This window comes from Cydia strobilella, chromosome 21 (assembly GCF_947568885.1).
Source record: "Cydia strobilella chromosome 21, ilCydStro3.1, whole genome shotgun sequence".
Lineage (NCBI taxonomy): Eukaryota > Metazoa > Arthropoda > Insecta > Lepidoptera > Tortricidae > Cydia > Cydia strobilella.
The window spans coordinates 2669465-2687712 of NC_086061.1; positions in this window are offsets into that span (position 1 = coordinate 2669465).

Consider the following 18248-nt stretch of genomic DNA (forward strand, 5'->3'; position numbering starts at 1 on the left):
CCCGCCCCGGCTTCGCACGGGTAGTTCAAATAATTTACACAATACCTTTACAAATTATACATAAAACCTTCCTATTGAATCACTCTATCTATTAAAAAACACCGCATCAAAATCCGTTCGGTAGTTTTAAAGATCTAAACATACAAAGGGACAGACATACAGACAGCGGAAAGCGACTTTGTTTTATACTATGTAAATTATACACCACACCAGCTCGTAACGGCTCTCTTTAGTCTGGAAAAACTGATGAGAAAAATTGCATTTTAATCACAAGAGTGACTTTTAAGTGATGAATTTGCATGATAAATATTTAATAGTGTTCATTTACTTAGATTTGATTGGAGCTACTTAACGTACGTTTGGTACGATTAGATTAATTCTAGTTATTTAATTGGATTCTGCATGAAATGTAGAACTCGTAGAAACTTGCCGAGTAATGCCTCTCAAGTCGCCCTCACTCCCCCTTTATTGGCTCTTATCTCGGGCAATTACGTGCGTGTGACTGATAGAGGTCGCACAAGTCTGAAAGTTTCATGGCATTCGCCGTGCGTGATCAGCAATATCATTGTTTTGAGACAAGAAAGGTGTAAGGTGTAGGTGCAGGGTGTAATTGGTAACGCATTGGACCGGCAATCCAAGGATGTAGGTGTGAGTCCCACGTTGACCAGAGTTGATCATCGTTGATTTTTTCATTGTGATTGACATCTGTATATACAATTTATAGATTGTAATAACGTGGTACGTCCCACAATAAAAAAGGAAAAATATATTAACATTTAAGAAAGGTGTAGTCAGTTAGTCTTTGTAAATGTCTTGAAGTTTACCTTTACTCGACTGACGAAGGGATGTTTAGAGGATGTACGGATTTTACATCCTTAAACAAATGATAGGTATATGATGCAAGTATGATTAACTTGCAAAACATGGCCTTTTTTTTATACCACGACGGTGGCAAACAAGCATGCAAAACTAATGGGAGAACCCATTCGATAGCGTGACGTGCGTTCGCATTTGCGTTATGTCTATTTTTGTATGGGATTTTGAACAGCGCGCCAAGCGGGACGTTTTGGAAACTCAAACTCCCATAAAATTTACACTTGGGGTACAGTAGTGTGTTTACTAACTAATTTTAATCCTATTCAACACCATAGTGCATAATTTTGTTAAATGCCTTGCCTTGCAAGTAGCAGGGGAGGCGACGATGCTAAATGTGTAGTAACTTGAGCCTCGTAGAGACCTATTGGAATAAAAAGATTAGATGATAGGAAGAAAAAAATGTTATATAATATTTTCTTTTTTAGCTAACAGGAAAGCATCTACAGATTTTTTTATTCCATTACATTATGCGGTAAATACTTGCACTTAGAGGCGTGAGACAATTTAGAACTTATTAATTTTTCCGTCAATTGAAATTCTCGGTGCTTTCAGTCAATCCGCGGGTTTATATATCCGGCGTTTATTAATCGACAACCGTTGTGTATTAATAATAATATAGTCACGTTACGTGACTATAGATATTCCATCATCGCTCGTTTGTAATCAACGCTTTAATTAAGCCGTTATTTGCCACGTGATGTAATATCAATATCAGTATTTAGGCCACCAGTGTCCTGGGATGCGTGGTCTAAATAATATATATATTTATTATGTCACAAATTATCCATTTGCAGTTAAAACCTGCCACAGAGCCATATTTTTACCGGATAGGTCGTATCGTCGTAAATTTATGACTATAAAATATTATTACGCTGTCCATAAACACGACGCTAGCGACCACAAAAAATGCTAAACTATGTTCCTATTTGTCCTTTATCAAGCCTATTTAAAGTCAGAAAGGAGAGTCGATCGTTTACGTGGGAGATAAACTAAACATAGCTCCCCGGCGACAAAACTTCAGATTGTATTGTAGCCCATCGCTTCAAGTTAATTTGTATTTCTTTCCGAGTACGTATTGTGTCGATTCTAAGATCATACTACGCTGGTTTCCTAAGTTACTATATTTGCTAAACGTTGACATGAAAAGGTCAGTTATGGCTCGGCCTTCATGATGTGCCGTATAAGAAAAGTGGACGCGAACTTTGAGGGACACCGACTCTAAGTACGGATTAAAGAAAAACTTTTAGCTATGAAAGCCTGCAACAATTATACTCGTACTATTATCACTATTATTTACTATAGCTTATAGTGACTTCGTACGCGTGGATTTGTATGTTGGTGGTTATATAATATTCTACATGAGCATAGAACATTATGCAGCAAAATAAAGCAGTAGGGACGGTTAATCATTTGTTAATTTATTATGCAACGCACGAGATTTGTCTGTTACAACCTATGAAGTTTCAAGTCCCTAACTGTAAAAAGTTGTTCTCGTTATAATTCCTCTCAATCCCCTTAGAAGATTTTCAAGTCCACTATTTAAAAAAAAAATCGCTCCCGATGCACACTTTCAACCGTTGCTTTCAAAACGCTGGAATAAGTTTTTTATCTTTTAATTAAAATGAAAATGTTAATTTTCTGGCAACTATTGGCCTATAGATAAATACGTTACAACTAGCATAAAGGTATATTATTGCAAATAATTTCCTTTAATAAAATACCTTTTTACAAAGTTTTAAGTTCCTAGCTTAAAATAAAACTTGAACCCCATACAAACTTTCATCCCCTTTTTAACCCCCTTAGGGGTTGAATTTCTCAAAATCGCTTCTTATATGTTGTGCACTTTACAAATGTAATATAGTGTGCAAATTTCAACTTTCCATCGTTTGTAGTTTTGGCTCTGCGTTGATGAATCAGTCAGTCAGTCAGTGGTATGTTGCACTGCACGAGTCAACAAAACTTACATACAGCAATTGCTTACATTCAATACGTTATTGTAGCTATGATTTTAAAATGTATTTGAAATTAGTTACACCCAAGTAACCCTTAAATCCTAGCATATAATACAAGAAACAAAGCAATAATTTTGATTGCTTTTCGCTGGCGTCTAACGCAAATGAAATTGAACTTTACGACTGCGCGTGAAGGATGAATACTGGCCAAGTTTGGGATAATTTGGTTTAGCGGTTAACAGGTTTACAAAATTAAGTGAAACTCGACATAGTTGTTATACTGACCGAATAAGGTCGTGTTTATTTTGTTTTTAAGCTGGGAAAGGTTGGCAGGGTGAGGCAAGGCGACGACAGTTTGGCACTAATATTGGAAGCATGTCACAGCTCTCGTAAAGCTAGGTTATGGGTGTTACTGGTGTAACCAGTTGTTAATGTTCAGCATATTAAATGATGAATAAAGGTCCGTTAGATATGTTACCTACTTTGCATAACTGTGATTAGTAGCTATTTATATTTACGTGAAGAGTTGACTGATGGATTTATTACATTGTTAAAAAGAATAGTGCCGTATTGAAGTCGTTATTAGTCAGAGATTAGACTAAAAGATGTTAGTTCAGCCATAGTAAATATGAAATGATTACTTACAAGTCTTATAACGTTCTGTGGCCAACATCAGTTCAATATTTGTGTTCAGCTGAATATTGCTTGCCTAGACAACCTGTGTTGTAAAATGTATAATAATTGAAAACCTATAATGATGTTAATGTTCTTATGAGATGAATTTCTAATAGTTATTTCACATTGCAAAGAAATTTAAACTTAATAAGTGAACGTTTAAAGTCGCTATTGCATCAAACAGTGTCATGCGTATGGCTTGAGGTAATTACTTCACTGACAGCCCGTCGTCGCCGCGATAAGCTTGTTGGTAAACGCGGCCACTTTGTTGTGGTATTGGATTCAATTAATTACCAAAATGGGCTAAATTCTGTTTACTGAGCTTTGCTTACTTACTAACAGCTGTGGCGCGACGAGCCGAAGTGGATCATGGCCTCCGACACCAAAGACCGTCATACTGCTCTGTCCAAAGCTCTTTCTGTCTAATCGACGGCGCCGAGCTCGCTAAGGTCTATGCTCATATATTCATTCGTTTTTTTAGGGTTCCGTACCCAAAGGGTAAAAACGGGACCCTATTACTAAGACTCCGCTGTCCGTCTGTCCGTCCGTCCGTCTGTCCGTCTGTCTGTCCGTCTGTCAACAGGCTGTATCTCATGAACCGTGATAGCTAAACAGTTGAAATTTTCACAGATGATGTATTTCTGTTGCCGCTATAACAACAAATACTAAAAACAGAATAATATAAATATTTAAATGGGGCTCCCATACAATAAACGTGATTTTTTTGCTGTTTTTTTCCGTAATGGTACGGAACCCTTCGTGCTCGAGTCCGACTCGCACTTTGCCGGTTTTTATTTATTAATCTTTTTTATTGTTCCTATAACTAGTAGCTCAGTGAGCTGTAGACCTTACGTGGCTTTGTTCAGTTCAAATATACTTTATTCATATAGGCCTAGCAACAAGCACTTATGAATGGTGTATAATATGTACATTTATATTATAAACGAAATATATTTATATGTGCATATATGTATATTATCTTAAACTAATTATCACAGCAATTTATTGATGTTAATATTATTCCATAATAATATTGAATTATTATGAAGATCATCAAATTTAATACTAAGAATTTCACAAAAAGATCGTCAAACATAACGTTTGCATAGCTTAAAGCTGAATAATAAGTTGAAACCTAATCTATTTAAGAGCCAACTCAACGGACTGGAAAAACTCGGTTCATCTTTCATTCCATTATTTTTCTATTGGGGGTTAAAATTACAGGTAAGCTTATTTCCAATGTGAAAACGAGAAATATATATTACAATGAATAAAAATAAATATTCTCTCGTATATTTGTACATATTTACATTCAAAAGTTTCATAGAATTTGCAAGGTAGGTGTTGTAATTTGCCATTTCTGTTCCAAGGAATTTTAGGACACGATGTTATCAAATGACCACAATTTTGGGGGGCGAAAACTACATCTTGCTCAGATTATGCTCCAACTCACCCAGAAATTGATATTCAGTGTCTTTAGCTTTCAAAACAGAAGTTCCAGTCATCATCATCATTCTCTTGCCCCTTTGCCATCACTTGGGGTCGGCGCAGCATGTTTTTTACCTCCATACCTTTCTGTTGTTCGTAATCTCAGCAAAGTTCCAGATTGAAAGAAAATCACTCATTTCCTCACAAGAGCAGTAAAACACCGCTGCATTCAACCAATTCCGCCGGTAGATTTACGAGTCAAGTTGAAAGTGATTTATCTGCGCGAACAATGCGGCAAAATATGAGAAAAGGCAGAACCGCGCAGGGTTTTGTACGAGTTTCTTTGCTTGTGTATATGACTTATTCTTATCACATACATAGCTCGAATAGGTACGGGTCCATAGATTTGAAGAACGCTAAAATGGAGACATAAACAACATGTGAGCAAAGGTTCCTCCATCATTCGCTTCCAACAATATAAATACTACTCTTTCTACTACTACTACTCTACTACTACTCTTTCTTTGTCAGTCGGGTAAAATAAACATAGCTCAGAAGAGTTTCCCAGGACAATTCTTCGAACGTGCAATTTGCTAGTCACAATTATGTAAATGACTTTATCTACGGACTCTTGCAGTTCAAGTTTTATATAAAACTTGTAGCTGGATAAGTTCGGACACGTGTTCACATGTAGCAATAGGAATAAGCAAAATGTTTGAAATATTCTAAATGGGCTTCGGTTTTCTCCTAAATAAATTTCGGCTTTCGCATAGTCGTTTAAAAATTTAACTATAACGGCCTTCAATAGGTACTCGTATTTTGATTATATTACGACTATTGTCACATTCTGGAAAGTATAATATAATAACCGTAAAAAGATGTTAAGTTATCTTTTAAATAGCTTAAAATAATATACTGTTTTAAGTTAATGTGTTACACCTTGAACTCCATTAGCGTATATTCATTAGGTCGAGCTTAGCCATTAGTTATAGCTACGCCCACAACGCATCCCTGTTATTTTTAACATTTTCAGGGGTTTCTTACAATGCTCTACTACTTCCATACTCCTCATCTTAGTGGTTTCCCGTATCCTTAGTACGTTTGGCTACTTGATTCTTAGGATCCATCCCAAGGATTGGATCAGAAACTAGCCTAGCCTTGTAAATTTATGTGATTTTTGAATTTGGAACTTTCTTTTATTTTTGGAAGAGTTCAAAACTCGAATTTGTACTTTAACAAGTACGTCGGGACTTTCAAGGCTAAAGGGGAGAGGAAAGTACTGCGCTGTTAAATAAATGATTTGACTTTGACTTTGACTTGACTTGACCTAAAGGGGTAATTCTTCTACTGACCGACCGCGACCGTCGCTTTGTTATTTAACTTTCGCAATCCAACTGAATAGTCAAACTAAATACATACCCGAATATATAACTAATAAAGCCGTTTTACCCAACGGGACTGCAAATGATATCGTGTGTCCACGCCTTATAAACTAGACGTAGTTCGCAGACATTCTCCAGGGGAATTAATACGTAATTTCTGTGTCACCTCGATTATAAAGGTTACACGATCGGATTTGTTTGGAGACGATAACGAGGGCAAACTTGTTTGTTCACCTTTTAATTACGGTCGGGGAGATGTTATCTCTCGTATGGCGTGTGTGAAATGTTTAAATGGCGTGTATATGACGAATAAGAATAAAATTGGGTAATGTTTCGTATCAGTTACATTTTCTGGCACGCTAATACAGCTCAAACGGACGATTTCAAAGGTAATGAGAGGTTTATTAAATTCAAAATTTAAATTCAATGATATTATGTGCCTAATACGTCGTGAATGTTTAAGGTGACATTCGGATGAAAACTGCAGCTGCGTTACTGTTGTGACACTGACAATTTTCTTGATGAAATGAGTAACCGATGGTACGTCATAATCGCGTCAGTGGGTAAAAATTCTTTTCGTTGTCTTGTTGATCACTGACACGCTTCTATTTTTGTCTTTTATCAAATAAATAAAAAAATATTGAGTGATATTGCATGTCTTTCTAGCTGTAGATTATAATTATCTTGAGAAAAATTAAAAACTAAATTCCGTCCAATAGAAAAAGCTCCACTCCGTCACGTTTAAACAAGACAACGAAAAGAATAGAATAGAATAGAATATCATTTATTTCAGTATAAGTACACAGTTATACAATATATACAAAGAAAGAAAAAGAAAAAAAAGACTTACTTACAACTAACTTGTACACTGTATATAATTACACTGAAAAAGGTGAACACTCAGCATGACTCAAAATGATTTTGACACCAGTAATGCGGCGACGAGCAGCAGTCTTTAATCAAGGAAATTGACAGATACCTACGTGGCGACATCAAGTTGACATCCGAATGTCACCCTTTTTAAGAACATTGCCGTCTGCGACATTACTGAAATAAGGGGTGGCCTTCGGAAGTTTTACATATAATGACCACGTTTAAACGTCAGTGTTTTTTTAGGGCCAGGCGGAGCATAAAACAAGTCGTTACCACGCTCGTGGGAAAAAAGCTATTAACGCCGCCATTCACTGACGAGCGGAGTGCACTAGGGCTGAAAGCAATGGTTTAAATATGAAAGTTACCGCACTCGGCCCACAAAGCTCGGACGAGTTATGAGAGGTGCTTAGCGCATTTTATTTGCACGTACCTATGATTGTACAATCGAAAATAAAAATTACGATAATATATATTCCCAATCCACTATAACTTGGATCTTTTTAAATCGAGAGTGAAGACATCTTTTAGGTAAGCATGATCCATCCTAGACTGCATCGGCACTTACCATCAGGTGAGATTGCGGTCAAATGCTTGCCTTTTTGTAATAAAATAATAATAATAATATCTTAGAGGAAATAACTTACGTGTCTAAAATGCCAGTTCTCATACAAGCTTTAATTCCTGAAACCTCCTGGTAAGCTTGAATATTACGGAAACTCTATAACCACATTTCGCCGATATTCGCCTTCATTAGATAGCGTCCCCATTCAATCGCACTTATTACTTGAGCCAATGTCAAACTTACAAAACAAAGAAGAAAGACGAAAAAAGAAAGAAAGAAAGTGAAGAAAGTGGATTGTCATGAATACTTTAACTCAACCGGAAACAGTAGATAAAGACACCTACAACCGACGAATATATAGATAATCCAAATGTTTTACATGAATATCAGTATCACAATTACCACATACAAATATTCAAATTGCATTTGGAAAATAAGCAAATTATGTATGTCTAAATACTTTAAATTCAGTCTGTTTCACTATCATAACTATCATAAGTGAAGGTATTTTTCAAGCTTTAGGGTGACCCTGAAACCCTGCATATTTCAGAGAAAAAAATAGCGTACGTAACCTTTAATCCCTTGATATATCTCTCTGCGAACTATGGCGCCCATCCATTGCTTCGCTCATTTCGTAATGGCCTCTGGTTTTGCTATTGTACCCCAAAAATAAATAAAGTTTTACACTGATCTGCTGCTAGAGCTGCTTACCTTTATTCTGGAAAAAATATGTTTGAATTGAAGTCTTAACTCTTAACACATTCACTGCCGGCACGAGCTACGCAGCACGTAGCCGATAACACGGGAAAACCGTATTAAATATATTACGTAGTTATCGTGCGTCCCGCCTGAACGAAATGCACTATAACTGAATGACATCATTTAGATGTCGTTTTAATGTCAGTGTAACTATTAGTATTCGTAGTGTGACTATTCGTGGCCCTGGATAGACAGTAAGTATGCTACGCCGTAGAGATGCTACGCGTGTTAGCACATATTATGCAGTATAAACAGATTGTGATCTGCATGCGTAATAGATTTAGATTTAGATTTAGATATTTATTCTCATAATATAAAATTACAATATAAATTATCTTAGACTAATCTACACGAATTTATATTATGATCGTCAGTACATACAATTTACATTATTTGATAAATTCAAAAATACAATTTAATTACATAATATACATTACATTATCAAATAAATTCAAAATAAACAAACATAACTTTACCATTCTACTTAGTGGACAATAAATTTCTCTCTCATCATGAGGCCATTTTAAATAGGTGCTTGTGAAATTTATTAATTTTTTTAAACAACTCATAATATCAAGTACATATTATGAAAATTATGAATTATAAATTATGAATTACATAGGTAAGTATATGTTTACTCTTAAACATATACTTACTTATGTACTCAAAGACTATATTTATACAATTGCACTATTTATACTACAAATGTGTCTGAAGAGCGTAACAAGTGCTTTGCCCCATTTAATTTTTTTTATCATTTCACTTTCAACCTTTTGTAACTATGTTTTAGGTCTTAATTTGCATGTAACTTTGTCAAGATCTGGTCTTAGATTGCGGTTGCCCATGTAATTATTCAAGGATATGGAGGTAGACCCTTATCGAGGTGGTATCTGCATGGCTTTAGCTTTTGGGCACGTATTATGCAGGGATGGGCCTTTTTGTCGCCGGGTTAAGGCTGCTGGCAATTTATTGGATTTATGGCTTAAAGGGGGACATGGTTACGAGCAATTCCCGTTAGATAACATTATCATCTATTTTTTACCCGACTACGGAGATGCCAAAATAATTAAGACTTATTTGGGCAATCTAAATGTCATGTTTATGTTTATATAGAATATAATAGAATAGAAATAATTTATTCGTTAGCACACACAAATAGAAAGTTACACAAAACAGAGAAACATAAATAAAAAGAAAAAGTGCCACGAAATGGTCTCACCTAAGCATGTTGTTGTATATGTAGCCTGTATATACAATACAAAACAAATACTCTTTATTGCACAACTCAATAAAAGAAAACAATACAGAAAAAACAACAACATAAGTAGAGGAAAACAACAGGCGGTCTTATCGCAAAAAAGTGACCTCTTCCAGACAACCTATAGTGGAAATTATATATGTGTACGTATTTAACGGAGCGTCGAAAATCCCAAAGTTTTTTAGGGTTCCGTACCCAAAGGGTAAAAACGGGAATTACTAAGACTCCGCTGTCCGTCTGTCCGTCTATCCGTCTGTCTCTCTGTCACCAGGCTGTATCTCATGAACCGTAATAGCTAGACAGTTGAAATTTTCACAGATGATGTATTTCTGTTGCCGCTATAACAAGAAATACTAAAAAGTACGAAACCCTCGGTGCGCGAGTCCGACTCTCACTTGGCCGGCTTTTTTCTTATCTTTGTCCGACCAAATGTTCCAGTTGTTATTCAGATATTTGGCTGACGATACTAAAATTTGCGTGGGTACAGATAGTTATTCCGGTCTCATTTAATTTTGTTAGAGAATAGTTGTAAAGTTTTAACTTGAATAGAATTGGCTAGGGGTTTTGGAATTAAGGCACAAAGTTATACAGCACGTATCGTGGGACATCAAAAGGCTACTTAAGCAGTTATACATTCATCCTCATTAGTAATGTTAACTTGTTGAAGGTTTTGAGAGTCTGAGTGAATTCATTTATTAGGTTTTTGTCAAAATTTAAGATGACCTTCGATTTATTGCACATAAATTACCGATCCATTTAGCTGATGAAAAATTAAAATGCAGAATGAAATAACTTTACTTGGTGACTGTAATGTTATAAGTTTGATCATCTGCGATATTGTAGCGCGTAAACTGACCAACCAAGATTTTTATTTATTTTTTTGGCAATTTTTTGGAAATAGCAGCTTCATGTACTAATAACCATCATAGATAAGAAGTTATATAAATATTGGTATTCTCAAATTTCAATAAAATTCGCGTCGATCGAATTCCATTCCATTCATGATCTCAAGTTATTTGTGAGGAAATGTTCGTGGCTTGTACAAAAGGGTAGCTACTGCGATTATTTCTCGTTTGCCTACATTCTCAATTCACAGTTGTATTAAAATTGTATTAGGTTTGTCAAGCCCATAAAAATGTGGTATGTTTCCGCAAATCAAACTACGAGTAGTTTATATACACAAGCAGCAGGATTAATGAATGAATGAATGAATATTCTTTATTTCGGACCATGTCCATATACAATTGAATAACATGTAAAATTAATATTAAATTATATAATAAATTACAATAAATTACATTTGTTAGTAGCAGTATGAAGTCTTACAACTAAGGTTAGTATTCTTAATGCGAACAAGTATAAATCCAAAAGTAACTATTTATTAGTCTGTACGAATACTTATGGTATGGTACACGTTCAATTGTTCACAGATAAACAATTAGTGCCCATTAAGAAACTTGGTAACCTTAGTCCCAAACGATGGACGGTTTTATGGACGTGTTTATTATTAAAATTTATATCTTGTTAATAAATTTCAGCCACAGGCACTTCAGCCTCGCGTCGATTTCTCGTCATCAATATTCCCTTTCAGTCTCTAGAGCAAACCTCCTTGACTTGAGAGCCTCTGCAGTGGGCCGCAACATTATCTATACGTTGTTAAGCATTAATAATTTGCTTGAGATCTATATTAAGAGCTTATTTTAAGACGCGTAGAACTCAAATTTAGATGAAAATCTATGTGAGTGGTACACAAAAGCAAACAGTAATCGTTACGACATAAAATATTAATAAATTTTAATTTGATTTGCATTCATGTAAAAAAATCATTACTTAAGCAAGTATATAAGCTTGATTCGTTATTCGTTTGTTTTTATATTGTGAATAAGAAAAAAAAAGAAAATAGGCATAGTCGATTTCGCATTTGTAGTTTTATTTTCAGCCACCATTCAGCATTTAATTTTATAACGATCGCTCGACCGAATTTCACCTTCCCATACAAACGGAGTTTCGTTCTCATTTTAAAACTACGTGTTGGACTGTAATGAAACTTTGCACATACAATGATATAAGATACAATTATCTAGGTCTGTAATTAGTTTATATAGCTCTAGATTATAAAATAAATGAAATAGAGCAAAAACAAGTTTTGTATGAAAAATTTAAATTGGCTTTATTTTTTTACTATTGTATCTGAAGCTATAAAAACTAATTACAGACCTAGATATACCTTATCCTTAATTGTAAGTACAACTTTTCAGGGCAATCTAGCTAGCCGTTTTAAAATGAGAGCGTAACTACGTTTGTATGGAGAACCGAGCTTGCCGGGGACTCTTAAATATATCTCTATCGGGATTATTTTAATTTATAAATTAACATAACAATATACTACTTTAAATGCTTAAGATGTCATGAACTTTAAATCAATTAAGCAACGTTACTTAATAAGTGTGTGTGCAATTATTTCTTCCGTCAAAATTGAGCTTAAAATAATACTGCGTGAGAAGAGATACTTGATTAGAGAAGTCCCTTTGACTTGAAGAGCTTTGTTTTAACAAACTTGAATCTTGGTACATGGTTTTTCGTCCCGGTTTCGTAAATAAACAAACGTGTATTTACTAACGTGTACGTATCGTAAATAATATTATCATAGTAAAGTGCACTTACAGGAACTAGTCTTATTTAGATGAGGTAAACAAATTTGATTTAATAAAATGTCTATTACTTCTAGACGCGCGGGGGCCAAATAGCGCGAGCGATTTTCAAGGTCGTATCAATAGGAAATCATAATCTTAACAAATTGTTAACTCCAAATCAGCTAAAAAGAAAAAAAATATTAGACCCAGTTACGAGTATACGGGTTGTATCAGATTCTAACTGCTTTCATTTGCATATGAGTGCTATCCATACTGCGATCGAAACTAAATGGCAGTTAGCTTTTACGAGCTATACTATACTTACCTATAAATCAAAGTCCGTTTTGGAACTGACTCTGACAACTAGCTCGTAGTAGATGCACTACTGCCAGCTGATGCGACTCTAATACATGGAATCAAGGATTAAATTAGCAACCAGTAGCCATTTGGCCAGTCGTTAGAGGTAATTATCATAAATAGTAGACACTCGCAGGTCAAAGGCATTCAAATTCAAACAGGGTTAAGAACCTGGTTTGTTTCAAACACTTGCTATGATTTCGGTCGTCTTACTAGTATCTAGTATATTTAATTATGTATGTAGTTTTGTCAAAGATGTCGTGTTTGATAGAAACATTTTGTTTTATTTCTGGTTTTAGGATCGAAAGTAAAATTGCGTTTTAGGACTTTTATTTATGAATTCAGGTTTCTTTTACTTGATGTTATAGAGTTAGAACAAGAAAACTCTGTAGAGGTTTTGACAGCACACGCAGTGCCAGTGTTTAGTTATACATCATAAATTCTTAGAAGTTTGACGTTTAAAATAATACCTGCACTGGTTTCTTGGAGTAACTCTACACATTTTATAGCAAACACGTTCGCGTCTTTCCTGTAGACATCGCAAAGTTAAGGGAATCTAAAGATAATTACGCGGCACCTTTCCAGGCGGGATACATTTATTCAGTACTTGAGACTCAAATAAGAAAAACGGGATATTTAAGTACCATCGTCGTTAACTTTTATTGTATTGTCCACAGAAGTGACCTTTTTAAAATGTGTTTGACCTGGTACCATAATATTATGAATATGATCCCTTTATATAGATGCCATCAATAATATGGGCATTAGACATGTGTTGAGGAGTAATAATATGCAGAAGAAGGTACTTAACCTACGGCCTATTGTATTTTTTAGCTGATCAAGGTTGGTACATTTTGGCAAAGATAGATATAACTCCGTAATAGATGGATACAGTCTAAGGAAAAAACGTGCCTCGAAAATCAAGAAAATTTGATTCTCGTTCAGAGGGCGCTACTAGCTTTGGCTTACTGTCGTATAGATGGCGTTGACGGCTTCGTTTGTTATTTAACAACAAAAGAACATGGGTCAAAATCATAAAAATAATTAATGCAAATAAAAAAAAATATTTATCAATATTTAAATACATTTTATCGTATTTTTATAAATATTTATTTTTAGTTTTAAAGTGTGTCGACAGATGGCAGTAAATTTACTGGGGTTACAAAATTTACTATGACAGTACCGCTCTAGTATAAGTTACTCTATGATTTTGGTAACTAACTATTCCATTAAAATATACTGCATTATCATAACAATACTAATCTTCTATTTCGCACATTATAGTCTAATATCTTTCAAAGCCTCCTGAATATTACAGCTCCGGTACAGAGCCGATTTACATAAATTTATGTTCATCAGTTGATTAATTATTCCTGTTCGGATCTTTATGACCGCGTGCGCTAACGGCTACAGGCTAATTAACGATGCAGGGGATTATTGACCGGAGGCGATTCGCCAATATTGCAAACCTTTGTGTGTTGATTAAATAAACACGTAATTTAATACAAAATTGCGTATCCTCCGTTGTGATAGCGTTGGCTGCTAAATACTGTGACATAATCACATTTGAACTGGGCGGTTATTACAAATAATATTATGCAAATTATATTACTGGAATATCTAGGGTATTGAACTGACTATTTAGTATTTCGGGTGCTACTTCTAATCTAACCTAAGAATTATATACTGTATACTTCGTTTTTTAGCATTAGAAAGAACTTTGCAGAAGTAAGCTTGTGGTTCCAAATCGGCACTTGTTGCAGTAAAATTTTGAAGTAAATTAAAAGTATTTGCCATACTGCATTTTTTTAATTAGCCTACTTTGGTGTCCCACTGCTGGGCAAAGGCCTCCCTTCGTTTTCTCCACTCGACCCTGTCATCTGCATTTTCCCACCATTTGGGGTAGAATGCGTCCAAGTCGCCATCTCCTTTTTGGTCTGCGTCTGCCTGAACCCCGGTCTGCACCGTCTATGGTGTATACTGCATTAGGTATTTCAATAATTATTAACAATTAAAGAGCCTGATAAAAACTGCATACTTACTTCTGTGGAGTTCTAATGCTAAAAAACGAAGTACCTCTAGTAAGGATTAATTAAAGTTTTATTCCTTAAATAACCTCTAAAATGATGAGTTCCACCAGTGTACTTATAATCTGATTGCATAGTCTACTTTACATCGCAACAGGTTTCCTATGCTGTCTTCCAATTACAAAGCTCTCTTACAGACCCGCTTTCAGTCTCGTGTGACCGTAATCTAAAAAGGTATGCGTTATAACCAGAATTCCCTCCTAATACCATTCCGAGCACGCGAGATGCTATCGAGGACTACTTTATACCGCCACACACTTACATACGAAAAGTCTAATACGCCATTTCTATAACATACTCTTGAGCCTGTTTAATGATTGACCACCAAGCTTCCTTACATTGAAGAACGCTGTAAGTAAATGGTATGAGGATTGGTCTTAGAATTTTTCGATGTAGACGCATGGCTTGTATGTGACTTAATAACTAATGTAATGTTATAGTGTTGTTTGCGGTAAATGCCGTGGCGGTTTAAACGGCTCTTTGTGAATTGAATCAAGGCTACGAAAACCGGCAGTTTGCCTAAATTAAATATTTACATTTACTCTTTTGAGTTTTAACATGCTTATAAGGTTCCAACAAAAAAATTGGGGATGAAGTCCATATATTGTATAATATTCACTCATCATCATTCGCTTGCCCTTGTCCCATTCACTTGGGGTCGGCGCAGCATGTCTTTTTCTTCCATACATCTCTGTCACCCGTCATCTCATCATTCACTTGCGTTAGTTTCATATCATCTTTCACACAGTCCATCCACCTTTTCCTCGGTTTTCCTCTCCTCGTACTTCCCTCCACATTCATTCTTAATACCTTTCTTGTCACATGACTTTCATCCCTCCGCATCACATGCCCGTACCATGCTAGGCGATTTGCCCTTACTTGTATAATATTCACTGAAAAGGCTTATAGCACTTTTTATACTGGCAGAACAGCATAATGGCCTCTTAACACTGATTTCGTGCACAAGTTCATTGAGGTACATTTAGTCATGCGTTCAGTAACAAAATCAATAGCAAATGTATAAACCCGCACTAAACACTAATTATGTGCAAGGCTCGGAAAAACACCCGTCATTTAAAAAAACATAATCCTGTTTCATACAACGGAGAGTTCCTTATACCAATGTCAACAATAAATATGCCCCAATGACGTCCGTATAGACTGTTATAACATTTTCGACTCATAAATGGCTCCTAAGTTATGGTTGTTTACAAAACGACGGTCGTTTTTCCGAGCCCTCTCTATGTGAGAGACCAAAAAGGATATGTACCTATGTAGGTATATAGATTTGTAGACATAGGTATATAATGTGTCACGTAGGTATATAATATGTCAAAGGCCAAGCTCCAGTCATCTTCACACGATGACGACAATACATTGGCGCTCGTTAAACCCAATACGGTTGGCAGGTGACAATTCGCTGGCTCACTGTCAGCGGTATCGGGTACCTAACGATAATCAGGATACCGCTTAACTCTTCACTTTTAGTGGTGTCGGATTATGTTCCCTTGTTGTTAAACTAAATCGTAATTTTCAACCAAAACTGACTAACACTACCACAAGTTCAGAGTTATATTGAACTGTACGGTACAGTATTACATAATACATACCAAAACAAGGCTGTTATTTTTTTTAGTAAAAGTTCTTTAGGCGCGACTAGAGTGTAACTCAGTTTATTTTTCTGACAGAAGTAACGTTTAGAAGTGACACACGCACAATAGAACACATGTCAAAGTGCCAACATAGCGATAAACGTCATCGTCAAAGAAGTTTTACTTCAATCGCGCGTAAAGATTACACGCACACACCTTTTTTGCAACTGCGTTTTGGTTGTCATCTGAGAAAATGGTATACTTTCAATATGTGGTTTTACTTTGTATAAAGGATCAGAAAAACCGGCCAAGTGCGAGTCGGACTCGCGTTCCAAGGGTTCCGTACATTACACAATTTAAACAATGTATTTTTTATGTGAAATGTAAGTGAAATGTCTTTAAAAAACCCGTAGGGGTCGGATCAAAACTAAGTAATAAAGTCCGACTCACGCTTGATTTCTAATAGGTTTTCCTGTGATCTATAGGTAAAGAACTATTTTGTGTATTTTTTACAAAATTTTAGACCAAGTAGTTTCGGAGATAAAGTGCCAATGGTAATTTTTTGTATATTTTCTTGAATAACTTCTAAATGGTTTATCCTAAAATTATAAAAAAAATATATCTGACTCTCACAATGAGGTATTTCATTTGATATGTAACACGATATAGTTTGAAAAACTTTATTTTTTTAATTTTCTCATTTACGTGGTCCCCATGTTTTAATTTTATTTGTTTACGTTACATGTCCATCTTTGGGTCACAAACTTACATATGTATACTAAATTTCAACTTAATTGGTCCAGTAGTTTCGGAGAAAATAGGCTGTGACAGACGTACAGACAGACGCACGAATGATCCTATAAGGGTTCCGTTTTTCCTTTTGAGGTACGGAACCCTAAAAACCAAAACTTTTTTTAGGTACCTACCTACACCCTTTTACTTAGCTTAAGTTAGTTCATATAATTATGATGTGATAGGCAAACGTGCACATCTACACGTGCGTGCATGTAGACCACGTAGTAGATATTAAGCGATTTACAGATTAATAAACGGATAAGACACATCTCCATCCGATAAGGGATTTCCTCTCTATAGCACGTAGGTTAACAGTATAAAGGATGACTCACGTTAGACCGGGCCGCGACCGGGCCGGAGCTTCCGGCGCTTCGTTTTCTATGGAAAGCATCACGTGATCACCTGTCATGTCATAGAAAAGTAAGCGCCGGAAGCTCCGGCCCGGTCACGGCCCGGTCTAACGTGAGTCATCCTTAAGTAATTAATAATCATAATCATAAATAATTATGATTATGATTATTACACCACTTCTCGCCGTCTAATTGTGTCGCACGCTGTAAAATATCATATATTAAATCATTTTACGGTTTACTCACTTGTTTTAATCACTCGCGCGACATGTTTCGGAGAGCCTAGTACGCAATACACGGTCGTCGTGAACGCTGCTCGCACTATTAGTGCTTGAGAAAGGAGACCTAGGCTCTCCGAAACATGTCGCGCGAGTGACTAAAACAAGTGAGTCTAAACCGTAAAATGATTTAATGTTAGTATGTCTCACAACAGTTTAAATTCGAATATCATATATTATTGTGAGACGTTTACTTCTTTCTTACTATGAAGGAATAGCATAAAAGCGTAAAACCCAGCCAAATATTCTTATTTAGCGCCATTAATATACGAAACCCCGAGACGACATAATAAAACCCTTGTCAAAATACTACGGAGCTTCAAAGTACGTCTTACTTTACCATCGTAATGGCTTAGGCTTTAGAAGTATACGATTATACTCCAGTCCTGAA